Consider the following 27,416-nt stretch of genomic DNA (forward strand, 5'->3'; position numbering starts at 1 on the left):
CACAGCTCCTTTGCCTGTTCTCTGGCTCCCTGGGAGTTTCCTCGGACGTTTCTGTGGATCTAATGCCATCATAAGTCCAGCTGTCCTTGAGAAGTTGAGGTGGGATTTGAGTCCTTACTCTTGAAGAACAGTGACCCCTGAATGATCAGGACAGATAGCGATGGGGAAGGTTTCCCTAGGTGGTCCCAGGCCATTTCTTAGCATTTGTAACAGGAAGAAATTACACATACAGCTGATACAAATGGAATGAATTATTCTTTTTCCCAGTGGCCCTTGTTACCAAACTGAACTCGAGTCTGCTTGCCAAGCAGCAAAGCCAATTTACTGACACCAGGTTGTGATGGAGGAAAGTACAGTATTTATTGCAGGCACCAAGCAAGGAGAAAAGGCAGCTCATGCTCAGAAGACCCTAACTCCCTGATGGCTTTCAGGGAAAGGTTTTTAGGCAACATTTGTGGGGAGGGCTGCAGTGTACATGACTTTCTTCTGATTGGTTGGTGGTGAGGTAACAGGGTGGTGTTCCAGGAATCTCAATCATCACACTTCTGGTTCCAACCAGTCTGGGGTTTCAGCTCATAGTTACCATTCTCCACCTTGGGAAGGGAGAGTGGGGGATGGGAGGGGAGGAGGGTCTCAGGGTCTGCAAAACAAGATTGTTATGTATATCCCCTGAGGAGGAACTTGGGCTCTGTTTTATAATCATTACTTTTCTTGCTTGACTGCTTTTCCTTTGTTTCTGCATTCTCTCATTCCTTGTGCCTACTTTTTGGAAGTCAGTGAAGGCTAGGAGGCTATCAAGGCTTTTTCTAAAACTAAGACATGGGGAACACATGGGGCTTCTGTACCTGGGAAGCCCCCACAGGGTCCTTCTCAGTTTCAATCCCCCCCATTTTCTTTGATACTCCTCAACCCTGAGGGGATCAGGGAGGTTGGACAGGAAAGAAGAGCCCCATCTAGGGCCCAAGAGTGGACTCTTGTCTAACACTCAGAAATGAATCATCCAAGCAGCTACACGTGCTGACAAAGTAAGAGACTTTATTGGAAAGGAGCACCCAGGTGGAGAGTAGGAGGGTGAGGGAACCCAGGACAATTGCTCTGCCACGTGGCTCCTAGTCTCAGCTTTTATGGTAATGGGGTTAGTTTCCAGGTTGCCTCCAGCCAGTTATCTTGCTTGGTTCACAGACTGACTCAGGGTCCTTCCTGGTGGCATGCATCTCTCAGCCAAGATAGATTCCAACAAGAAGGACTCTGGGAGGTTGGCCATCTGCTCCCTCTTTCAGCCCCTCCCAAATTCTCCAGTTTAGTTTTCAGGCAGCAGCACCTATTCCTTATTGGGACCTCCTGTCGTGAGATAACTCAGGCAAGCAGGCCTGGCCAACGCAGATAGTTTCTGTCAACAGCTCCCTAACAGAGGACCAGGAAAGGGAATAAAGTTTTGGACAGAGAGGTTAATCAGTAACTCAGCAGGGGAACTCAGTTTTAGGGGAACTAGGTTTCACCCTCACTGGCAGCCCCAGCAATAGGGCAGTCCCTGAGAGGGGCTTTGGTCTGTCCCATCATGGGTTAACTATCCAGCAGAGACTTCTAGTGTCCCCCAGTAGCCACTTTAGTTTTCTTCCTTAGTAACGTACACCCAATATTTAGCTGGCACGCAGAGTGAAGAGTCTTCCAGTCTCTTGCTGATTGTGTCTCCGTCTGCACGAGGTTATAAGTGAACGTGTGGTGTGTAGGGGTGGGAGGGTTGAGGGAGCAGGGGAGAGATACTGTGAGGAACACGCCCAACACTGAGGCTGATAAGATGAGATAAAGTGGTACTGGGTTCTTGACAACCTCCTGAAGCCTAAGTCCAGACTTCCTTTATGTGAGAAAGAAAGAGATTTCTGTCTGGTTTTAACCGTTTGGGGGTGGAGGGCGGGGTCATTACAAACTGAATCTAAGTCTTGCTGGCACCTGGTTAGGGCATGAGGCTGCTTGTCCCACTGGATGTTTGAAGACTTCAGCAAGGCGCACACTTCCTCCAAGAATTATCTTCCACGTCAGAGGGAAGATCCAGATCACCATTCCCCATAGCTGCTGCCATCAGCTCAAAACAATCTCAGGAAGGATTCTTGAAGGGATCCTGGGAGAGGAAACCTCACTATGGTCCAAAAATTCTGCATGACCAAAGCAAGTCTCTCAGTGTCTCCTTTTCAAGAGTGTGTTTCCGAAAGCACATGATTACATGGTTGTGAGGGTGGGAGGGGAAGGATTTTAAAAATCAGTGAGAAAATGGCAGCGTTTTAGACTCCCAGCTCTCCACCCGAGCTTCTGTTATTGCTTCACTCTGCTTTTCTTTCCCTCCGCTTTACCTGAAAAAACACATTGTCTCTGATTGCTAGAAATCAGTTTACACATCAGTCAGCTAGCAGTCAGATCTCTTTCAATTGAAAGTGAAATAAATTCTTATTCAAAGGGACCTAAACACAAAGTAATAATTTATCAGTTCATCTAACCAGCAAGTCCGGGGGCTCCACAAGCAGCTGGATTCAGGACTGCATCCTCAGTACTATCTCTCAGCTTTGCTTTTCTCTACAAGGCTGCCCGGGCTTCCCTGGTGGCTCAGATGGTAAAGAATCTGCCTGCAATGTGGAAGACTTCGGTTGGATACCTGGGCTGGGAACATCCCCTGGGGGATGAAATGGCAACCCACTCCAGTATTCTTGCCTGGAAAATTCCATGGACAGAGGAGCCTGGCGGGTTACAATCCATAGGGTTTCAAAGAATCAGTCATGACTGAAGCGACTTAGCACACATGTACAAGGCTCCCCCTCCCCAGGTAGTGGCAAGAGGGCCAAAGGAGCCATAGGACCACCTGGTTCCAGCCAAGCCAGCCCAGTGGAAGGCCAAACACTCCTTTTCAATAGTTTAGTAAAAATCCTGGGACTAACTCTATAGCATTGATTGAAAAAGCAAGGGAGTTTCAGAAAAACATCTATTTCTGCTTTGACTATGCCAAACCCTTTGACTGTGTGGATCACAATAAACTCTGGAAAATTCTGAAAGAGATGGGAATAGTAGACCACCTGACCTGTCCCTTGAGAAATCTGTATGCAGATCAGGAAGCAACAGTTAGAACTGGACATGGAACAACAGACTGGTTCCAAATAGGAAAAAGAGTATGTCAAGGCTGTATATTGTCACTCAGCTTATTTAACTTGTATGCAGAGTACATCATAAGAAATGCTGGGCTGGATGAAGCACAAGCTGGAATCAAGACTGCCGGGAGAAATATCAATAACCTCAGATATGCAGATGACACCACCCTTATGGCAGAAAGTGAAGAGGAACTACAGAGCCTCTTGATGAAAGTGAAAGAGGAGAGTGAAAAAGTTGGCTTAAAGCTCAACATTCAGAAAACGAAGATCATGGCATCCTGTCCCGTCACTTCATGGCAAATAGATGGGGAAACAGTGGAAACAGTGGCTGACTTTATTTTTGGGGGCTCCAAAATCACTGCAGATGGTGACTGCAGCCATGAAATTAAAAGATGCTTACTCCTTGGAAGAAAAATTATGACCAACCTAGACAGCATATTCAAAAGCAGAGACATTACTTTCCCAACAAAGGTCCATCTAGTCAAGGCTATGGTTTTTCCAGTAGTCATGTATGGATGTGACAGTTGGACTATAAAGAAAGCTGAGCACCAAAGAATTGATGCTTTTGAACTGTGGTGTTGGAGAAGACTCTTGAGAGCCCCTTGGACTGCAAGGAGATCCAACCACTCCATCTAAAGGAAATCAGTCCTGAATATTCATTGGAAGGACTGATGTTGAAGCTGAAACTCCAATACTTTGGCCACCTGATGCAAGAGCTGACTCATTTGAAAAGACCTTGATGCTGGGAAAGATTGAAGGCAGGAGGAGAAGGGGACAACAGAGGATGAGATGGTTGGATGGCATCACCGACTCAATGGACATGAGTTTGAGTAAACTCTGGGAGTTGGTGATGGACAGGGAGGCCTGGCGTGCTGCAGTCCATGGGGTTGCAAAGAGTCAGACACTACTGAGAGACTGCACTGAACTGAACTGAAAGCTAAGGGGTGGGGCAGCAGCCTTGAACTAAGTATAAGCCTGTCTTCTGAATGTTAATTGCTTATTTGAAATCAAGGCCAATCTCCCTGGATCCAAGAGGTAGATGTACAGAGCAGTTAGATAGGGTGAGGGGCCTGTGCTGGGAGGCACCCAAGGGGAATCCCAGCTCCCTGAAGTTCCAGCCCAGTGAGAAGAGCAGTAGGTCTCACTTCACTGGCTGGGCCTGGAGCACAGCTGTGAGCATCACAACCACCGTCCCCAGCCCAGCCCTGCCCAGGGATTGGAGGCCTCAGGGAAGTTCCCACAGGCCCTCTTCAAGGTCCATGCTGGGGCCCCCCACCTTCAGAAGTGCACTGTTTGCCCCTGAAAGTTGCCCCAGCCCAAATATATGGATGTAAGGATCAGAAAGGCAGCCTTGGTCCCCCTCTCCCAAGGAAGTCACCCCCAATGTCATCCTATGTCACTGTCACCTTCTGAAACAGGCATTCTCTCGGCTGGCACTGCCAAGGAGCCAGCCAACACTTAGGCCTGCCCTTTAGGGGACTTGCACAAGGTTGGCAGGACTCTCTGTCACTGTATCAACCCCACCCTGCCACCCCCAGATAAAATGACCAAATCTGCCCTTGGGTCAAGAGCACAGGAGCTGCGTGAGTGGGAAATGGCCAAGATGGCAGCTCTGCTGCCTCTGCAAACCTCTGTGGGCTAGAGAACACAGGCAGGTTCACTTATACACCTGGCCAGGTCTCCCCCTCTCACCTGCCCAGGTGGGCCCTGGGAGAGTAGGGGCTGAGCCAAACCTGAGAGGGCCTCGCCTAGGAAAAGGCACTTTTTCCCTTCTGCTTGCCATCTTGGGTGCTTGGGCAACTGCACTTAGAAACTGGATTGGGAATTTAGGTTTTTCTGCAGTTTGGGGCTAAGAATCGAGGACAGGTCTTTGTATTCACAGCACAACATTCTCTCCTAACATTTCTTTTTTTTTAATTTATTTTAAATTGAAGGATAATTGCTTTAAAATATTGTGTTGGTTTCTGCCATACATCAATATGATATGTATGTATGCCATAAAACAGCTTAGGTAAATCTATGTCCCCTCCCTCTTGAAACTCCCTCCCACCTCCCACCCCAACCCAGCCCTCTAGGTTGTCAGAGAGCCCGGGTTTGAGTTCCCTGAGTCATAGAGCAAATTCCCGCTGGCTATCTGTACTATATACGGTAGAGTATAAGTTTCCGTGTTACTCTCTATTTGTCCTACCCTCTCCTCCCACCACCACCATCCACTTGCCCCATGTCCATAAGTCTGTTCTCTATGTCTGCATCTCCATTGCTGCCCTGCAAATATTCATCTCCCAGAAAAATTAGGACTGTGGACCCTCCCAGGTCTAACCTAGAGGAGAGGAGATATGTTCTCTTGGAATAAATTAAAAATAATACTGATTTTTAAAAACCAAGACCAAAAGTCTCTCAACATTTAAACTTTACAGACTAAAAGAATCTCAGCCTCAGGGTTAAACATAACAAACAACATACAGTAACAAATATTAAAAATATTATAACACCAAGGGATCATACACAGCATCAGAAGTTTGCTGAGGCCACCATTTAATTAAACCAAGTTGAACATATGGCTTTGGTTACATGTGGTTCCAGGCCAGAGGCACAAAAGCCAGCATTTGCAGGAAGGTCGGGAGGAAAAGCTGCCAGTGCAGACGCTGGAGCCAAGGAGTAGCCTTCCCCAACCCCACTTTAATGCCCCAGATTCCAGTGCCTCCACCTTGGGGTGCATGCAGCACCCACCCTTCTCTTCACTCCTGCACTGACCCCACTTATGATGCTGTCCTTGCAAACCTATGAGCTCCTCCAAAGCATGGATGTGGCCCTGTGCGTTTTAGAATCCATGTGAGCTTGTGGCAAGAATGAATGAGTGAATGAATAATCAAGCAGAAATAAATGGAGGGACACAGAGGGGAAAGGGAGCTCTAACCAGGGAAACTTTCTCTTTCCTAGAAAATCCTTGATGAATCTAGAGAGAGTTGGCTGAACAAAAGGTGATCAAGAATCCTGCCATATTATTTAACTTATTAAGTTATTTAAAAGATGAGAAAGTGATTGGAAGGAGTAGAGATCCACTAAGTTCCTTTAAGCATGGTAGGATTTATTTTAAGACCACACATAGAAAAGGAAGTAAGGGCCATAGACCAAATGACAGATCTAATGGTGACCTGGGACAAACCACACAGGATCTCTGGAGAGCCCAATAGATGTAGTGCAGGAACCAAGAGTCCTAAGAAAATGACACTCCGTCATCTTGTCAGCTGAGCAGCAGGCTCCATCCATCCTTGCCTTTATGCTTCATCAGTGGGGCAACTTGGGGACTCCTCTGCCCCTGCTCTTCCTGCTGTTTATTTACACATCTGTTGCTTCAGGACCCCAAATCCCTGCTTTGTCTCTGTCTCCTTTACTAACAAGTGTTCCCTCAAAGTCTCCTTGTCAAGTTTGCCAAGATAGAGGATTTCATTGTGTCACTGGGCTGAGCCTTCAACTGGCTCACCAACCAGAAGTGGGCAGCTGCTTGGATCCAGGGTGATGGGGTCATGGGTATGACTCTGTGTGGGGTGGCAGAAGTTCTTGGCAGGGACTGAAAGTGTAGCAGGTGTCCTGAGGACCGGAGCCCCCAGCCCCTGATCATAGCTGTGACATGATTAAAGTGTGAGCAGGGAAGGGCAGAGATTACTTGGAGTTAACGTGTTGAGTTTGTATCCTTTTGACAGTTCTAGTCTGTTTCTGACAATCACAGAGATTTCTTTTACTCTGCAAAGTTGGTGAGTACATATCCCTAGTTCCCCCTGATGCCATGTGTGTGCTTCACTTGGGTCAAAGAATCAATGGTGGGTGCTTAGTATGCCTTCCAAGCTGATCATGGATTGGTGGGGGCTGTAGAGGAAGAAAAAGTGAAAGTGAAAGTGGAGAGTGAAAAAGTTGGCTTAAAGCTCAACATTCAGAAAACGAAGATCATGGCATCCAGTCCCATCACTTCATGGGAAATAGGTGGGGAAACAGTGGAAACAGTGTTAGACTTTATTTTTTTGGGCTCCAAAATCACTGCAGTTGGTGACTGCAGCCATGAAATTAAAAGACGCTTACTCCTTGGAAGGAAAGTTATGACCAACCTAGATAGCATATTGAAAAGCAGAGACATTACTTTGCCAACAAAGGTCCGTCACAGTCAAGGCTATGGTTTTTCCTGTGGTCATGTATGGATATGAGAGTTGGACTGTGAAGAAAGCTGAGCGCCGAAGAATTGATGTTTTTGAACTGTGGTATTGGAGAAGACTCTTGAGAGCCCCTTGGACTGCAAGGAGATCCAACCAGTCCATTCTGAAGGAGATCAGCCCTGGGATTTCTTTGGAAGGAATGATGCCAAAGCTGAAACTCCAGTCCTTTGGCCACCTCATGCGAAGAGCTGACTCATTGGAAAAGACTCTGATGCTGGGAGGAATTGGGGGCAGGAGGAGAAGGGGATGACAGAGGATGAGATGGCTGGATGGCATCACTGACTCTATGGACATGAGTCTGGGTGAACTCCGGGAGTTGGTGATGGACAGGGAGGCCTGGCGTGCTGCGATTCAAGGGGTCACAAAAAGTCGGACACGACTGAGCGACTGAACTGAACTGAACTGTAGAGAAAGAGGAACATGAGTCTTGACAGATGATGAATATGTGCCCATGATTTTCATTTATTTTAGGGGAAAATTTAGAGGGGTGACAAAGCTGATTTTTAGAGGACATAGGATCAAAGATTTTGTGCACTCAGAACAAAAAGGAATGCTGATGTAAGAATGCAAAGTTAGATACAAAACTGGTCAATGTTACAGTCACTGGTTACAGGGGCAACAAAACTGTAATCTTTGGGGTTATATTTTCCCCGACCAGATAGAAGTCATTTGCATTACTATGAAACAGAAAAGTCATTTACATTTTAACAGTTTCTACACACTCTCATCTAATTTTACAATATTATGCCTTTCCAGACTCTGATTAATAGTAAATAGTCAAAGTTACCTTCCCCTGAGAGCCAGGTGACCCCAGATGGGCTCATTAGACATTGCTTTTATTTGATATCAAAAGTTTTTTGCCCCTCCCCTAGAAAGTTTTAATCATTAGTTGTTTTTTTTTTTTAATCATTATTCTTAACAGGGAGAAACATCAACAACATTTTGCTTCAATGGGTACTGAAGAAGGGAAAATGATAGTGAATGGGGAGGCCAAATGCTCAAAGTGTGGGGCACAAGGGTTCTCTACCTGGCTTGGCAGCTCACCAGCAGGGTGACCTTAAATTTGACTGCACTGGCTCTCAGTGTTCTTGTCTATAACATGGGATATGAGGACTGTACATTTTGCAGGACGTTGTACTAAACGTCATTTTTGAAATTAAACACACACACACACACACAAGAAACCCCCGCATCCCTCCCTTGCCACCACCCCCACCTTCATCACCTGTACTAATTAATCCAGAGAGAGAGAAAGAGGAAGGGGAGAACAGACGCAAAGCAATATCCTGGGAGAAGACCATTTCGACTGCTCCAGAAACCACCACGCAACGACGCATATTTACAGCCGAATGAGGGGAGCAGAAACGGGACTTGTCCTGCAAGGAGCAAATGTGCCGGCGTTGCTTCCTCCGTTGTGTGTAGGACAGGAGGCGGATGGTGCTCGCAGTTCTCCGTCTCAAATCCAATTGCTCGCCGGTCTCCCGCCCCAGGCGCAGATGGAGGGGGCTTTCGGTCCCTCGGCGGGCAGGGCCGCCCGCTCCCCCACGGCTCCTCCCTGCAAGGGTGGAGGCCCGGAAACCCCCCAGCTCTGCAGAGATCCCACCCACCAACTGCCACCTCGTGGGCCCGGGGCCAGAATCTCCCCGGGTGACTATCGATGAGCCACCCTTGTTTTGTGAAACACACTCTGCGGTTTCAGGTAACACTTGCCGGTTGCCATGGGCGTTTTCTGTTTTGACAGAAGCAGGCACAGACCGAATCCCCCGACTTTGCAGACTGTGGAAGTTGGTGTCTCCTTTAACCCCGAAGGATGGAGGGCTGCACCCGCCCTTCTCACGTTCCTTTTCAAGTCACCTGACTTTGGCTAAGCGCCAGGTGTGTTCTCTTTGGCTTGAGCCATGGGGCAGGCTTCTCTCTGCCAGATGAGGTGAGGTGAAAGAACTTTCAGGAAGACGAGCCCCTTCCTCTTTATCTCCCGGGTCCACTTGAGCACCCTGTTTTCATCCACTCTGGAACTGTGGAGCCCTGCTCTCTAGTTGCCTCTGCCAGACCCAAGGATGAACTCTGTCCCGTAACGCCCTAATGCCAGGAAGGCACCCCGATAAGAGGAAGCAAGGGACCAGGGGACTGAGATAGCCGGGAAGGGTTAGACCCTGTGGGTGGCGGAGGCGGGAGTCGAAGTCTTGGTGCTGAGCACTTGTCCAGCCACCACTTGTCAGTGGGGTGGGGACTGCCCAGGACACTTGGGGCAGAACTGTTCTTGGCTTAGTGAGGCTGGGGTGCACTGTCTGCGCTGTCGCATTACCCCTCCCCCATACATTAAGGCCAGGAGCACGTCCCTCTCTTTCTGACAACCCAAAATGCTACTGCCTGTGTCCAAATGCTCCTTAGAGATTATACTTCCTTAGGCTGAAGAGCAGTTAACTCATTTCCTAAATTATATTCCAAAAGCATTCATTAGGTCCTTGAGATGTCAGTAGCAATGATTAAAAAAAAAACGGCAACAGATTTTCTTTATGACAGGACTTCACAGAAACTTTCATATAAAAATAGGTGTTTTGAAGGATCAAGATTCCCCAATCTAACTTTTCTCTTTGGGCCTCCCTTTGGGTGGACAAGCCTTGGACGACTCTTAGCCATCCCCCTAGGGACTTTTCTATCCTCCATGGCTTGAAGTACAGAGCTGAATGCTCAGAAGGCCCTTATGTTTTGACTTAATTGAACACCTTCAGAAGTCTGGCAAATCAGAATGTGTGAAGTTACCAGAAAGGAGGCCAGAGTATCATGGCAAAGATGACCTCACAGAGAAACCAGTATGGTGGGGCTCCCAAAGCACTCAAGGAGATGCATCCTGCGTGAGAGGGCACAGGTCGTCCAGTGTCTTTGGCTGGCGTGGTTCAGGGAAGCTGAAGTAGCCTGGGTGATTGGAAGAGAAGTACGTGTGGATGAAATTATTCAGTGCTGACAGATGGGCTGGAGGTCTCCTCTCCTGCTGGCCTGGCAGCCTCTGCATGGAAACCCTTGCCTGGGAGATGCCCACGCCAATAAGATGCCGGAAGTACAAGCCCAGCAGATATAATGGCCATGAGTCACAGTAACCTGCCAGCAGTCAGGTGCTTAGGAGGGAAGCTGAAGCCAGGACTCACACTGAGCTGAGCGAGTAGCAGGACCATCCTGTTGTGCAGAACACAAAGAGCAGAGTGTTCAAGTCCCAGGATCAGGTTTCTCACGATGGAAGCTTGAGCTATGCCCTGAGCTTCAGGCTGTGCTCCAAGGTTGGGGAACAAAGCCCTGCCTCTTCCTGTCCGGGAGGATGCCACCCAAAATACATCCATTCCTCCTGGGCTTGGGCAGGGGGCCAGGACCAGTGGGGACCTGTCTCTGCCCATGAAAGGCTAGATGAGCAGCCCAGCACCTGTCAGGGTCCCAGAACCTCAGCTATAGCCTGCCAGGCTGGGAGATCGGGGTTCTGCTTTTCATGGGTGCTCTGTGCCAGTGAACCTTCCCTCTGAGCAGCTGCAAGCTGTCGGCTCCTTAATGTTTCTGGTTTAACTGGCCTGGCCTGCACATGAGGCCTTGTGTTCAGGATCCCAGGTCTAAAGAAAAAAAAAGAAATGAAGAGGTCGGCCGCCCCTACTTCTTCAGGGCTGGTGGACTCCAAGTGTCCTGCCCCTCAGCCTGCCGGACAGCACAGAATGGCTGGGGTTCTTTTTGGCCTAGGCGAATTTTTGGATCACAGTCAAGCTTATTAAACTTGGCTGACAGTAAACCAGTGACTGACTGGGTAATTAAAGCCACAAGTCAGGAGGCCTCGGCGACCCCTCCTCTGGAACCTCCCCCAGTGAGTGGCCTGTTGCGCAGGCGAGTGTCGCTCCGTCTCCCCACAGCAGAAAAGTTTTGTGCGTTAAAAGCCCTCTGCGATAACCTCCACCGTCTCCCAAGGTCACTTCTCCGCACATCCATGGTTGACTTCATCCCCCGTCACCCCTCCCCACCGCTCTTCCCCACTGCAAGGAAGGAGGAGGAAATCTAACCACAACTCCGCCCCCCCGCCCCGCCCCTCCCCGCGGCCTCAATGGGAACATGACAGAAGGTTTCCAACTAAAACCAAAGTTACCCCGCAGAGCTTCCTGCCAGCCTGACGTGCTGGAGGGCATGGTGTGCCTGCCCCAGCTCTTTCTGTTCTACACAACTTCTCTGCTTCAGGCTCTCGAGAGCCTCCCCACTTCCTGGAGAGAGTAGAGGAGAACTTGAAAGCAGACAAGGCCACAGTTGAGGAGACCCCAGCTTGCTTCAAATACTGTGTCTCCTACTGGTCTGGATCTCATGGTGAATGTCTCTCCCCTGTTTCTGAAACTAAGTGAAGAACTGCTAAAGCCACAAAGTCCCCAAAGACACTTCTGTGTATCTCCTTCTAACCTGGGGTGCTTGGGCCTGCCCAGCAGGGACGCTGTCTGTGGGTTATACATTCTTAGATGCCTCTGCCCAGCTGACCCTCTCTGACTGTCCCCACTCCCCCTTCTTCAATTTTGCTCCCTGTCCCTTTGGCATCCCTGTCTTAAGCAGCAGCCCTTTTTCCACCAAGGAGATATGGGTGGAAGAGGAGCTGCAGTTGGGAGTGGGAGGACTGTATCTTTTTTTTGTATGCTATTCCAGAATAGGTTTGTGGTTATTTTAAGAAAAACAATTAATGTTCCCTCCAAATCTTTGAGGACCTTTGTTCGCTGGAAGTTGTGAACCATGCTAAGCCCATGGCTCTGTGCTGTTACCTGCCTTGGCAGGCTGCTGCTCACACTGGGATAGAACAACCCTGATATGAGAAGCAAGAGAAATTTGGCTTTTTACTTTTTAGCAAGAATCTCTTTCCACTGAAACTGTAAAACTCTGGAGGGCAGAGCCTTTCTGACATTGAACCTCACGGTCTTGTGATAATGCCTGAAAAATAGCAACTGTTCTCAAATGATGTATGCTGGCTGGATTACTATCATTCCTTAAAAAAAAAAAAAAAAACAGTTAAAGAAGTCACTCTGTTCTCAAGATGCTGCATGTGCAAGTGTTCAGGCCACATGCGGGTTAAGAAATTGCACATATATCCTCTACATCTCGTATCACCAAAAACTGATGTTACCAAGCCCCTTGTCTCATCTACCATCTTATCACCTGTGTTTAGCAGGCTAAGACATAACAAACCAGATGAACTTTCAGGAGAGCTGCAGACATTGGAGGGCATTTGAGGCAAAGAAATCCAATGGAGCTGTAAACTGGAATGACCCAAGTAGAAAGGTGGTCCTGCTGTGAAGTGGCCCCAAGCCTCAGACCTGCCTTGGATGTTACCAAGTGCCTCTGGCCTTTGGGGCCATTGAAGATGCTCAGCTCAGAGTCTCTGCTGTGGTTGAACTTCCTGGCTGGCCAGGCCTGAGGGAGGCGGAGGAGGAAACTCTGTGGGTGAGCTGGGTGAGTGGGTCGGAGCACAGCACACACCCAGGGGTAACTGCAAGGAGGTGACTTAGGACAGAAGAAACCACAGGATGGACAACCCCCTCTGCAGAAGTGACTTTCTGGTCCCTTTGTCCCCCAGACACACTCTTCAACTCAAAAATATTAATGGTGCATAGCTCTGAATGCAGACCCACATGTGTGTCTATGTATATACCTGTGTGTATGTCCTGCCAGATTTTTTTGTTCCCAGGGAGAAACATAAGGTACCAACATCATAAGCCTTTTCAGTGTCAAGTTACTACTGCTTAAAAAGTCAAAAAAAGAAAAAGAAAAAAAGGACAATCCAGCCATCTATGAACAGATAAATTTAAGTGAAAACGGTGTGAGTTCTCACCAGTTGCTGATGATTGATATTCCAGAAAGGTATGATGTGCTGGCGAGATAGTTTTTAAGTGTGATGACAACCACCAGTTTAATGAAGGGTCAAATATTGGAACCCTCTGAGTTATACATGAATATTGGTAATATTTGAAATATTACCAAATATTAATAGTAGCATTATGGTGATGGAAATAATTCAGCCACATCATGGCAAGTATGAATATTTCATTTTATTCTCCTTTTCTAGAGTTAGTTTATAAATCACTTCAAAGTAAACTTTCCCCTGGTTATCCTTGAGTTTGCTGGTTCTAAGGAGGGACCCAAGGACAGGATCCTGTGGGAACCACTCCAAGCAATGGGGTTAAGTCCCTGTCCCCCAGACCATCTGCTGCCAACAAACCAGGCCACCAGACCTGGAGGACTGCGTGTTGGTCATAATGAGCTATCTGGCTGCCTGGTGGAAGGAGCACAAGGGAGCAGGTGTCTGAGATATTACTGACATTACCATTGATCTTTACCAAGGAGCAGGTTTGGTTTTATCCAGAATGGCTCAGCCTCCACTCTTGGTCCAAGACACTTCAGAGATTAGGCTCAAAATCATCAGCCTCCAAATTGAATATTTTCTTATAATGAAGTATTTTTAAATTTAAGTATAGTTTATTTATAATATTCTGTTAGTTTCAGGTGTACAACAAATTGATTTGAGTTTGTTTTTTGCAGATTATATTCCATTATAGGTTATAATTCCCTGTTCAGTTCAGTTCAGTCTCTCAGTCGTGTCCGACTCTTTGCGAGCCCATGAATCGCAGCACGCCAGGCCTCCCTGTCCATCACCAACTCCCGGAGTTCACCCAGACTCATGTCCATGGAGTCAGTGATGCCATCCAGCCATCTCATCCTCTGTCATCCCCTTCTCCTCCTGTCCCCAATCCCTCCCAGCATCAGAGTCTTTTCCAATGAGTCAACTCTTCGCATGAGGTGGCCAAAGGACTGGAGTTTCAGCTTTAGCATCTTTCCTTCCAAAGAAATCCCAGGGCTGATCTCCTTCAGAATGGACTGGTTGGATCTCCTTGCAGTCCAAGGGACTCTCAAGAGTCTTCTCCAACACCACAGTTCAAAAGCATCAATTCTTCAGCACTCAGCCTTCTTCACAGTCCAACTCTCACATCCATACATGACCACAGGAAAAACCATAGTCTTGACTAGACGAACCTTTGTTGGCAAAGTAATGTCTCTGCTTTTGAATACGCTATCTAGGTTGGTCATAACTTTCCTTCCAAGGAGTAAGCGTCTTTTCCCTGTGCTGTATAGTAAATCCTTGTTGCTTATCTGTTTTATGTATAGTAGTTTATATCTGTTAATCTCATACTTCTCATTTGTCCCTCCCTCCAAATGAGAGAGAGGCTTCTTTACTCTCCCCTTTGGTAAACCATAAGTTTATTTTCTATGTCTGTAAGTCTGTTTCTGTTTCATATATAAAATCATTTATTTTATTTTTATATTCCACATATGAATGATATCATATAGAATTTTTCTTTGACTTACTTTATTAAATGTAATATTCTCTAGGTTAATTCATGTTGCTGCAAATGGCAATATTTCATTCTTTTTTATGGCTGAATACTATTCCATTGAGTACATATGCCACATCTTAAGCCAGTCTTCTGTTGATGGGCACTTGAGTTGCTTCCATGTCTTGGCTATTATAAAGAGCAGTGCTTTGCACATTGGGGTGCATATATCGTTTTGAATTAGAGTTTTCATTTTTCCCAGGTGTATACCAAAGAGTGAAATTGTTGGATCATATAGTAGCTCTATTTTTAGCTTCTTAAGGAATCATACTATTTTCCACAGTGGCTGTACCGCTTTACATTTCCACCAACAGTGTAGGAGCATTCCCTTTTCTCCACACCCTCTCCAACATTTATTTGTAGACTTTTTGGTAATAGCCACAAATTGAATATTTTCTTGAGCACTGGGGCCTATGCTGCACCTGGGTTGTTCTGGGACTTCATCCTGCCCATCCCCCTCCCCATCTAGAAGGAGGGGGTGGGTCTCTACCTTAGTGTTGCTCTTACTCGTGTCCTGACCAATCACAATGGTAGGGTCAAAGCCTGGCTGCTGGGCATTCCTTTGCTTTTTAGATAAATGTGCAATTTAAGAATATATAGCGTAGCTTTAGAAGAAATCCTTCAGCTATTCCTTGCTTCCAACAAAATGCCATCCCCAAGATTTTCCCATATAGAAATTCTGGAGCCACTTCTTGTTCCTTATCTGTTTTATGTATCGCCACACTGAGATGTGTGTCATGAATAAATCGTCTCTATTAGAGTACCAAAGTATTACATAAGTGATTAACCTTTAAAAAATAAAAGAAACCTCAAAGTTGTACATGTCAGAAGTTATTGCCGTGTTACTTGGGTTCAGTTGTTTTTCTAGGTGGGAAAGGAAATGGTGTCATAGTCTGTAACTGGGTGTCACACCTGAGGAAGCAGGCTGTGTAATTAGGGGTTGTTGGGAGCAGGGTCACATAGAGGGAGAGCCCAGGGGAGCTCTGAGGGTCCCTGGTGCTACAACGGGGTATTATATAGCAGTGGAAAGGGGGATTTCTAGGGCCTCAGAAAGCCAGAGCCTTCCTTCCCCCTCCAGCCAAGGAACTCACCTAGGAGATGGATTTCACTCTTAAGACCTAATAGTCTCCCTCTGGGGGTTCTGCTCATTTGGGAGCAGACTATTAGAGCATACCCAGACCAGGTTTTCTGCCTAGAGTCTCAGACTGTGGCTTGAAGGTATGGTTTGCTTGGTCTGCTGCTGCTGCTGCTGCTGCTAAGTCGCTTCAGTCATGTCCGACTCTGTGTGACCCCAGAGATGACAGCCCACCAGGCTCCCCCGTCCCTGGGATTCTCCAGGCAAGAATACTAGAGTGGGTTGCCATTTCCTTCTCCAATGCGTGAAAGTGAAAACTGAAAGTGAAGTCACTCAGTCGTGTCCGACTCTTAGTGACCCCATGGACTGCAGCCCACCAGGCTCCTCCGTCTGTGGGGTTTTCCAGGCAAGAGTACTGGAGTGGGGTGCCATTGCTTGGCCTGAGGAATTTCTAAATTCAAGGTGTCATTATTTTAAAATTGGGAGAATTCAGGTAAAATTGAAACTTCTGACTTCTTTAAAGTAGCAGGAGTGTTGGCAACGTTAGGCTCTCATTGGTACATGGCAACAACAGTCAAGAGCTGGTGGTGGCCAACCCCGTGAACTAAAGCACACCAGTCCACACATGCACACCCATGCAGCGGCCCCCTGCTCAGTGCCCTGCAGGCAGGGAGGGTCCCGCCAGGGACCACCACTCCCATTCTCTCTGCCACTCAGAGGCAGTCTAGACACACATTTCCGGATCAAAGTCAGCCCCAAGAGCCATGACTGACTCCTGCCTCAGCCCCCACACAAACACAAAAGCCTCCTCCCCATTTAGTAAAGCCAAAGAATGTTAGGATCAACCCATAATTGAAACTTTTTGAAAAAGAACTAAAGGCAGCTTTAGCCGTGGCATTCCGTAGCTCCTCATTAAAACCAGGACTTCCTGTGACTTGGGGACAGCTGGAGGCACAGGGCTGAATAATTCCAAAGCTCACGTGAAGGATGTCAGCCTCCAGAATGCACAGCAGGCTTGTGAGATTCTTGATGGGCTCTTGAGTCTTGAGGCAGGTGTGTTGGGTGTTCCAGACCACAGCACAATGGCAAGAAGCCCTGAGCCCTCAGGGACAAGGCAGCGGACAGTCACAGTCAAGGCTGAGGTCCCACTGACCCCAGGCAAGCCCAATACACTGGCTCCACTGGGAGAACTAAGCTAAGAAACAGGCCCAGCCCCGGAGCCCACTCCCACACATGGTACATGCCGCGTGCTCAGCCATGTCGGCTGCTTCCAGGGGTACACACCGAGTCTCTCATGGGTTCACCGTGAGGGCTGCCATCTCCTCTGGACTGAATTGTACAACATGTGCTTAAGGAGACTTTGTTGTCAGAAAACCCTGGAGCCCTTTGAAGGATCTTAGATAGCATCTCCTCCAGGGTTCCCAACAGAGACTGCTCTTCAGAATCACTTAGAACACGTTGCAAATACAGATTCTGAGGCTCCAGATCTCACCTCCCCACCCTATTCCCCAACACACACCCAGAGATTCTCCTGACCAGTCATGGTTGGGAAACCATTGATGTCATGCAAACCCTTCACTTCCATTTCTAAAGTACAGTCTTAGGTTAAGTAACTTTTCCAAGGTCACACAGCTGGTCTGCCAGGACTGGGCTTAAAGTACAGGTCTCTTAAATACAAACCGGGGCTTTTTTGGTCCATGGGGTCACAAAGAAGCAGACAGGACTGAACGACTAACACTTTCTTTACTTTAGGCTTCCCTGGTGACTCAGATGGTAAAGAATCCACCTGCAGTGCAGGAGACCCAGGTTTGATCCTTGGGTTGGGAAGATCCCCTGGAGAAGGGAATGGCTACCCACTCCAGTATTCTTATCTGGAAAATCCCATGGACAGAGGAGCCCAGCAGATTACAATCTATGGGGTAGGAAAGAGTCGGACACAACTGAACAACTAACACTTTTTTTCTACAACACACCACCTCCTGGATGTACCCACGAAGGGGTGGCCAGACAACTCCAGAGGCTTTGGATGAGAAAGAGGATGAGAGGCAAAGTCTCTGTGCATGTAAAGCAACCTCAGATCACTTTCCAAATGTTAGCTTCCATTGTGGTTGGCCCAGATACCTCAGTCTCTTGTCATCTGAGGAGGAGATTTTGCTTCTGCCTCTATAATTACCCTAGTTTCACTTGTTCTTTCAGAAGTCGGGGAAGGAACTATGCATGTGTGTGTAGACTTCTCTGTGCCTCAGTTTACCTCTATAGAAAAATGGATGGCAGCCCCTTATGTCTGCCATTTTGGAGCTCCAGTGACCCATTGTGTGGCCATACAAGGGCATCCTGTGGTCACTTAGGCAGATAAAGAAGCTTTCCATGCCCACACAGAGCCAGTCTTAAAGTCAAGGCTACTCTTGCCACATTTTAAATAATTCTATGTCAAAATACCATTGTGACTCCTCTTAGCTACCCCTCCATGCCCTCCAGAAAGGGCTGGTCATCTTCTCTTGGTCTCTGGAGGGCTGGTGAAGAATTTTGAGGGGGTGATCTTGGAAGGAGCCCCAATTTTGTAGGACTAAACAAGGGCTTCCCTGGTGGCTCAGATGGTAAAGAATCTGTCTGCAATGAGGGACATCCAGGTTCAGTCCCTAGGTGGGGAAGATCCCGGAGAAGGGAACAGCAACCCACTCCAGCATTCTCGCCTGGAGAATTCCATGGACAGAGGAGCCTGGCAGATTACAGTCCATGGGGTCGCAAAGAGTCGGACATGATTGAGAGACTAACACACACACACACAAGATAAAAAATTAAATACTACTACTAGTAGTAAATAGCTAGGATTGAGTTGTTATTAAGTGTCAGGCACTCTGCCAAACATTTTACATGCATTTCATTCTCACTACAGCCCTATAAATGAAGTGTTACGAGTTTTCTCATTTTACAGATGTGAAAAATCGGCTCAGAAAATTTAAAGAATTTGCCCAGGATCACAGAGCTGCTAAATGACAGAGCTGGGATTCAAACCCACATATTCTGGTCTCCAGGGGCAAACCTCTGATAAAAGGGGTGATGACGGGTCTCTGTCATCATGAGGTTAACCTTCCACGTGTCACTGCCTGGTGCTCCCTAGTGGGATGTCACACCCTGATGCAGCTTAAGCCAAGGGCAGCTCGGGCGCTGCTGCTCTGTCTGTCTGCTGGGACGTTCACAGCTCCGTCAGTTCAGGGACTGCCTGACCCAGCCTGACCAAATTAGAGCAGCTAATGGACGTGACATAATTTGACATGTACATTGTTAACCAAACCCCTTGGGAGATGATTTAAAATAGAGACAATACCATGCTCTGAATTATTTTGGGTTATGGAGCCCTTATTCTCTAACTCTTGTAGGAAAAAGAATTGTGTCATGATAAACCGAAAACCCCCAAGAAACTGCTCCAGGGTCAGGAGAGCAGCTGAGTGGCTGGATTGGCAGAAACTCTTCCTGAGAGTTTCAGGGATTTCACCCTCATTTCCTAACAATTTATCCCCCAAGCATTCCCCAAACCCCAGTTAAGAGTCAATAATTCTATCCATCCTCCTCCCCCAGACTCCCCAACCAGGAGGACTCAGAACCCCAGTCAAAACCCAGCACTGGTAAGACTACAAAACAGGTGCAGCTTGAGGCCCCCATGTGCATCTCCCATCTGCTTTTCCCTCTCTCAGATGCACAGGACCAGTGAGCTACCCAGGGGCCGTGCTTAGGGACCCACACAGGTGCACCCTCTCTGAGCATCACCCAATATCCAATCCCAGTCATAGTCTTCCCCATTCTATTCCCCATGCCCTCATGCATGCTTCCTGACCTTCAGAAAGAGTATGTGTGTCCCTGTGTGCTAGAGCCACTCATTCTCATGGCTTAATAAGTGCCCATCCTCTCAAGCAAGACCTACTCACTATATGATACACGCACACTTGTGCGCTAAGTCGCTTCAGTCATGTCTGACTCTTTGCGACCCTATGGACCATAGCCCGCCAGGCTTCTCTGTCCACGGGATTCTCCAAGCAAGAATACTGGAGTGGGTTGCCATTTCTTCCTCCAGCAACTCTCAGACCCAGGGATTGAACCCACGTCTCTTATGTCTCCTGCACTGGCAGGCAGGTTCTTAAACTAGTGCCACCTGGGAAGCCCCATATGACGCATAATTAGTACCCCCAATATACTTACTGTTGAGTTAATTAAAGTAAGAGTAGCTAAGTTTCTCTGGCAATCCCATGCCTTACTTCCAACCGATAAGCCTAAGACTGGCTTTCAGGCTAGTAAAAATGATTTTGAGAGAAAAAGATTTTTGCCTTTTAAAAACTGAAGCACTTTAAATAACACTATTTGGGAAGGGTGGCCAGGAGAGATATAGAGCACATGGTGATCTCTCCATATGCATTTCCTTTTCCCCCTTCCTAGCAGAGCCCCACACTTCCTAGCCATGCATTTGGGAGAGATTAACCTAACTGGTTTTCTGGGTGGACCTTGGTAGGGTCAAGACATCCAGTGGGTTCTATTGTCGTAGCTACACTAGCCACAGTGATTGGCTTGGGGCTGGCCACCTAGACAGTCTAAGAATAAAACCACGGGAGACTAAGAAGAAATGAAGAGACACTGGGTCTTCTTTGGCTTTTCCAGCTATTATATCTGGCCTTACCTAAGTCCACACAACCTCTGAATTTCTCAGTTACATAACCAAACAAAGCCTCTTTTTGTTTAAACCAAATGACTACATAACACAATAATACATAATCTCTTGATTCCTTTTATGATTGAGCTCAGAGACCATTTTGTCAAGCTATATCACCTTTATTTTACAGCTTATTTAACTTCAAAAATGAACATACCAAAAAACAAATAAAATCCCTAATTTTTCACTCTTTAGTCAAGGCCTTCCAAAAATTCTCTAAGCTTGTGATGTCCCAGGTAATGGAGGAAATAACAATGGTTTCAATAAGATGGAAGCCTATTTCTCTATCATTCAAAATAAAATAGGATTCTGGCTGATATGGGAGCTACAGTGTCATCAAAATTTCAGATTTCCTCTTTTTGTTTTGCCATCCTTAGTATACGACTTGCATCTTCAAATTCACTTCATAGGCCAATGTGGCAGCTAAAGCTCCAGCTATCACATTGATCTTCTGGTCCAAGAAGGCACAAGAGGAAGGGAGAAGGAGGAAAAAAAGAAACAAGTATGTCAGCAGTCTAGCCCCTCTTAAGGAGTTTTCACAGAAGATCAACCCAAAGACTTACGCTGATATCTCAATGGCCAACCCAGATGCAAATGTGGTTGACAAATATAATCTTCCAGCTGGGCATATTGTCATCCAGTTTAAAATGTGAGTTGTGTTATGAGGGGAAAAGGGACGAGTAGATACTGTGTAGGCAACTAGCAGTGTTTGCCCCATCTCATTTCACAACCAAGCCTGGCATCAGTGTGCAGTTCTGTTGCTTCGTATCTGCTCCTCCAAAGACACTCCCTGATTCAAGCTGCAATTACCCTCTCCACAGACCCTTAACAGTTGGTAAAGAATCTGCCTGCAATGCAGAAGACCCCGCTTCGATTCCTGGGTTGGGAAGATCTGCTGGAGAAGGGATAGTCTACCCACTTCAGTATCCTTGGGCTTCCCTTGCAGTTCAGCTGGTAAAGAATCCACCTGCAATGTGAGAGATCTGGGTTTGATCCCTGGGTTGGGAAGATCCACTGGAGAAGGAAAAGGCTACCCATTCCAGTATCCTGACCTGGAGAATTTCATGGACTGTATAATCCATGGGGTCACAAAGAGTCAGACAAGACTGAGTGACTTTCACTTTCACTTTTTCAGACCCTTAACATCTTGAGCTGGTTGGTCTCTGCCCCCCGCCACCCACCACCACCACCAAGGATCCCTTGACTACCATCTTGTGATTAATCCAGTTAAGAAGCTTTTGTTGATCACCTTCTGTCTTTCAGTAGAACACCTTAGTCTTTCATTAGAATCTTGGCTTCCATTTACATCAGCTCATTTGATCTTCTTTTCTGTCATGCTCTAGTCAGACCCCATTCATACCTACCCTTCTTCATTCACCAGTCTCCCTAGAACTATGTTCTTTACAACACAGGTCTGCTCTTCAATATCAGTTTCTAACTTCTTTCTGGCATTAAAGTTCTCAATCTCATGGGTGAGTGCCTAGGGCAACAAGGACTGTGGTCGAAAATAGCAGCTGAGTGGGGGCTGGTCTTCAAATCGTCATGGATGACTAGCTGTGGTTTGGTCTGGGGACAGGTGACTGAAGCCAGGGCAGTGGCTTCTTTTTCAGTTCTCCCAAGGCCTTCTGACCCCTTCTTACACATTTCAGACCCTGTGGACAGTATTGTAGGCCTCATTAGTGAACAGCACACACAAGGCAAGTCAAACAATAATAAAGAATTATTGATGTGATGGAGACAAAACATCTGCTCCTCCCTACCTCACCTGCACAAAAATAGAAAAAAATAAAGATAAAAAATCAATGCCTGATAAAGCTAAGAAAATGTGTTACTTTGAGTCTTCATATAAAGAATACCTTTCAAAAGTATCTAGTTCTTTCACTTGAATTTCCCATTTTGATTTTAATTATAAACTAGAAGTTATTGTAACTCAAAAATGTCCATTCTCTTATGTCTTTTCAACTAGAAACATCATTAGGCAGATGTGAACAATTATCCCCATTTGGATTTTTTTTTAAGTTTTTCAGAGGAACAAATAAGTTATGCTTTAAATCCTTGGTTTAAAACTAAACCTGTGAGACACAATATTTTAGGTTTAACCAAGAGGGCTTGACTTTGGATTTAGAGTTGAATTGATCCCGTCATCTCTTTTATTAAAACTATCCATATATTCTTAAACCAAAGAATTGAAATAATGCATATTTTAGGGCCAGAAGCATTCATCATCTTGATGACCAAGAGGTAAAGGGTGAAAAGATTTAAGATCCAAGAGGCTCTGTTACTATGTTGAAAGGGGAGGAGATAGAGAAATTCCAAGGGAAGGTGTTGGTATATATCCCCTCTGCTTTTTAATTTCCAATGACAGACAGTGACATCACCATTCCAAACAGTTCGCATTCAGATTAAACAAAATTTGATTCTCTGGGGAAAATGGGCAGCATAAACCAAAAAGAAGTGCATCTTGCTGAAAAGCCAGTCTACTCAGTCATCACACCACCATCAGCCTGACTGGATCCCCGCAGAAAAGCAATTCCGGGAATGACTTCACTCCCCTAGAAGCACAGTCAGAAGTCCCCAAGGAGGTCAGGGGAACCAGCTGGATCTCAGAGGAGGAGACTTTTTGGTGCTGAAGAAGACAAAGGGAGGAAGACAGTTTGGGAAACAGAATGACCTTGAAACAACCTTTCTGCTTATCTTAGAAAGGTCATTAGAAGGAAAATGTACCCAGAACAACATTCTCCTCTATCTTGGAGTCGAAGACCAGCCAGGCCCTGGCAGCCCTACAGCCTGGGCTTCTTTCCAGGCCTGCAGCTCCCCTACCGGCAGTTGAGCAATGTGACCCCGGACAGGCCTCTGAGGCCAGGGAGCCTGACCAATAGCTCACGGATGAGAAATTGCACTGTCCTTGGAGATGCTGCCTGGTGGCCTTTAAGAGCCACCCTTGTTTTTTTCCCCTCCAATATACCACAGCCTGGTTTCCTCTCCCCTTCCTGTCGGAGCATTTTTGTTGTGAGGACCTTGCGCCACAAAGCTAGAGGGGGCATGCAAATCATTTTACACAAGAGGCATAGGTCCTGTACAACTAGCTGTGTGTTGCTGGACAAGTCTCTTAACTCCTCTGTGCTTCAGTTGTCACAGCAGTAAAGTGGGGATTAGGATCGAGTTTACTTAAAAGGGCCATTAACCAGCATTCAGCAAAATCCCACTGGAAAGCGCTAAGGAACAGTGTCCAGGTCACAGAGCTCCATAAAGGCTGGCTGTCACTGCAAGTGTCAGGGGAGCAGTTTTTCCACACGTTTCCACTCTACCAACACTCATTCACCTCTCCCAACAGGGGACAAAGATGATAAGAGAATGAAATGTCTCACTTGATGTAGGAATCCTTTCACTATGTCAGTGGTTCTTGAGATATCAAAAGTGTGTGTATGTAGATTACTTTAATTTTACAAAGTCTATGCTGATTAGGCTCCTTTTTCATCTAATAGTGAAAGGCTATGTATTCAACTGTGAGTGCACTGGCTTCAGGAACGTGGATAAAATGTAACCAGCGTTATCTTGGTTCAAATTCCTTTTTTGTGACCAACTGTTGTCTCAATGAACCTTTGCAGGGTTTTTATTTGTTTTCTTCTTAGTTACAGCAGAGAGTAGAATAAACACATCCAGACCTTCTCACACGGAGATAGACTGATGCCAAATTAGGTCTGTGGAGGCCTCATTTTGGCTCCCCTGGTCACCATGCCGAACAGATTTTCATGCACGTTGAAGACAGTCCATTAGTTCTTGGCAAGGAGAATGAAGTTTTCAAAGCTGCTTTCTCTAACAAACTCCCATTCCCCACCCACTCACCCCCTGCCACCCCCCGCTTCTCATACACAAAACCTTGCTGAAGGGGAGAGGCTCTCCCCCATTTGTGGAGAAGCGAGGTCAACCCCATCTGCGATCACCCTGCCACAGCCTTGATAGTCATCACTTCTGGGATGCCCCTGGGCTCTGCTCCATCATTAAACTCCCAGGGCACTACCCAGATTAAAATCTCTCCTTCCTTCTCAGGAAAGAAGCATTTTTACTTCAAAATCATACAGTAAGGGCTTTGAAAAGTAGTTCACAAACTTCTCTGCCACTGGGGAAGGCATGTCCATTCACGTCAGAGATTTTCCCTCAGTGCCTTAGCTGTTGCACTGACTGAGCTTCTGAGTTCTCACAGTGCAGCCAAAAAAGAAACAAAGAAGTTTTGCCTCTATCTGTCACAGTAGAAATGTAAGCCATGATGATATGGGTTGAGCCAGGGTTCTCAATGGAATCTTTAGACTGGTTCCTGGGAGGAAAAGCCAGGAGGTTTCTGTTATAGTACAAGCTGCCACAGGGCCTGGGCTCCTTGACCTAGATGTGCTCTGAGCAAGGCCTCCTTCTAGTAAGGGAGCAAGCACTGTAGTGAAAGAGGCTGAGGATCAATATTCAACAGCAACCAGTATTGTGGCGCATGGTTACCATGGTAACATCGTCAGCCCCAAATGACTGTCATGAGGTGAAAAAATTCTCTTAAAATAAATGAAACCAGAAAAGATATATTTATAAACCTCTTACCAAACACCTATCTGTTGACAACGTAGAACCTGTTCCTTAAGCGACAGATACTCAAAGATTGGGAGGAATTTCATGACACAAACATTTTGTTGAAATAATGGTTATTCTCACCCCCTAAAAATGATCTAGAAAAATAACAAACGCAGATTTTTAAAAAAAAAAATATGGAGAGTTCCAAGGAGTGATGGGCCTATACACTTAGATATTATGCAGTTATGACATTAAAATTCTGCACTAAACTGCCTATACCTTGTTTGAAATTTACAAAGTGGTACTTACTAGGAGTTTTCTTCTAAGTTGGACACACTATTTCTGGCAGGACCAATAAAGTGTCATAAAACTTGTTATACAATGAGAAAAAGACATTGGTCACACAGATTAAAAACTTGTGGGCACAGCTTTTGTTGTGCTCTTGAGAAGCTCCATCCTGAACTCGTCTTTCTTTGTGAATAGCAGTGTACCCAGCCAGAGTGCCCAGGTTCACAGCTCCCTGGCAAATCAGAGGTGGCCCAGAGATATAGTTCTGGGCAGTAGTGTCCAGGCAGAAGTCCCTGGGGAGGATGTTGTTGGGAGACAGTTCTCCAGTCTCTCTCATTTCTGTGTACCTTACAAGCAGAGGACTTACTGATAGCAACAGAGTATCCTTCCAAGGATGCCTGCATAGCATAACAGCCTCTGAAGATACAGATACTATCTCTCCAGAGCAAAGGACAGGCCTGCCTACTGCTCATCGTGTAAGATTGGGGTCCCTGAGTTCAATGTTCCTCTCCCAGGAGGCAACCCATTGAGTGTGCCGACATTCCTGTGGGCCTATCTGTGTCACCCCTATGGGACTTGGGCAAGGAGAACTACCACAATCCTGCTGCTTGCTGTGTGCTGAGTAATAGAGCTGGCTGTCCCTGACCCAGGAGTCTCGTGACTTCAACCAGCAACCATGAAACCAAGGCAGGCTAACTGCTTAGCTTGCAAACAAGATGATACCTCAGACCCTTCATTGTTTTTGGTTAAATTTAAAAAAAAAAAAAGAAAGAAAAGTAGGAGAGAGTTCTTGCCCACTAGCCCTTCTCCTTTCTTCCTGCCTTGAGGTTTCAGCAACCTCAATTTGGGGACCATGAGGTGACAAGCATGAGGACAAAGGTCAACATGCTAAGGATGGCATAGCAGAAAGATGATGAAACTGGGTCCTAATAGAGAATTACTGTGGCAGCCCTGGATTGCATAACTTGAGTCTTCTTGTTTTGTGAGATATATGAGCCTCAATATATCAATGTTGAGCCTCAATATATCAATATATGATATATATATCAATATATGAGCCTCAATATATCCGTTATAACAAGTCTATGTTAATTGTTTTTCTGCAAGCAAATGCATCTCTAAAGTTTGTGTCAAACACTGTAATTTCATAATAGTAATTGTGTCTAAGTTGCTTCAGTCATGTCCGACTCTGTGCGACCCCATAGATGGCAGCCCACCAGGCTCCCCCATCCCTGGGATTCTCCAGGCAAGAACACTGGAGTGGGTTGCCATTTCCTTCTCCAATGCATGAAAGTGAAAAGTGAAAGTGAAGTCGCTCAGTCGTGTCCGTCTCTTAGCGACCCCATGGACTGCAGCCTACCAGGCTCCTCCGTCCATGGGATTTTCCAGGCAAGAGTACTGGAGTGGGGTGCCATTGCCTTCCATAGGCAACTTAGGGCAAGTATGTTGCTACCTTCCTTACTTCTTGATCTGGATTCTGTCTTTCTGTATATGAACATTATTGTATATATCTTTTATAAGTTAACTCAAATCCTTTAGGGGAAATCAGGTAAAATTCAATTCAATAAGTATAATTCGGTCCTGGTCCAAATTTATCTCGAAAATTCTATGAGTTACCCTTAAATTATGAGTTATCCTTTAAGGTATTAGTCAAACAATAGGAGTACCTCTTTCTGGAAGTGTCTACCACATGCAAAAGTCTGTTTAGTCACCAGTGTATATCCAGATCCAGCAGAATGGCTGGCTCATAGCAGGGCCTTCAACTTTGTATTAACCAAGTGTTCATGAAAGGTCTCTCTTTATCAAATGTGTTTATGCCCAAAGAAAATTATGATGTAACGGAAAGTATTTCGATACAGTAGATCTGTCATTTGACTATAATAAGCAGTTTAAGAAAAGACCACAGGTCAACTTCAAAGAAATAGCTTCTTATCTTTGTTCCTTATGACTGTGAAATGCCCCATAACCTGACAGTGGAATTCAAGGAATCTGTTCAACCTTGGAAACTAGTGCAATAGGATACCAGAAGTAATAACAATCACCACCAGAGATGAACACATCTTT

General features: G+C 46.3%; 2 long non-coding RNA genes across 2 annotated transcripts in view; one reads left to right on the plus strand and one right to left on the minus strand.

Moving 5' to 3' along the window:
• The window catches only part of LOC147364642 (uncharacterized), a 147,299-nt gene that overhangs the window by 52,035 nt on the left and 67,848 nt on the right, over positions 1 to 27,416 (plus strand). The gene's annotated exons all lie outside the window — the stretch shown is intronic.
• LOC147364645 (uncharacterized) overlaps positions 6,206 to 27,416 on the minus strand; it is a 33,851-nt gene continuing 12,640 nt past the window's right edge. The window contains exon 2 of the long non-coding RNA XR_015134792.1: positions 6,206 to 20,961. This is a non-coding gene — a long non-coding RNA (uncharacterized LOC147364645). The remainder of the gene's footprint in view (positions 20,962 to 27,416) is intronic.

Source organism: Bos grunniens, chromosome 10, assembly GCF_055505025.1.
Source record: "Bos grunniens cultivar Pamir isolate PY7600 chromosome 10, Bosgru_T2T1.0, whole genome shotgun sequence".
In the NCBI taxonomy this organism is placed as follows: Eukaryota; Metazoa; Chordata; class Mammalia; order Artiodactyla; family Bovidae; genus Bos; species Bos grunniens.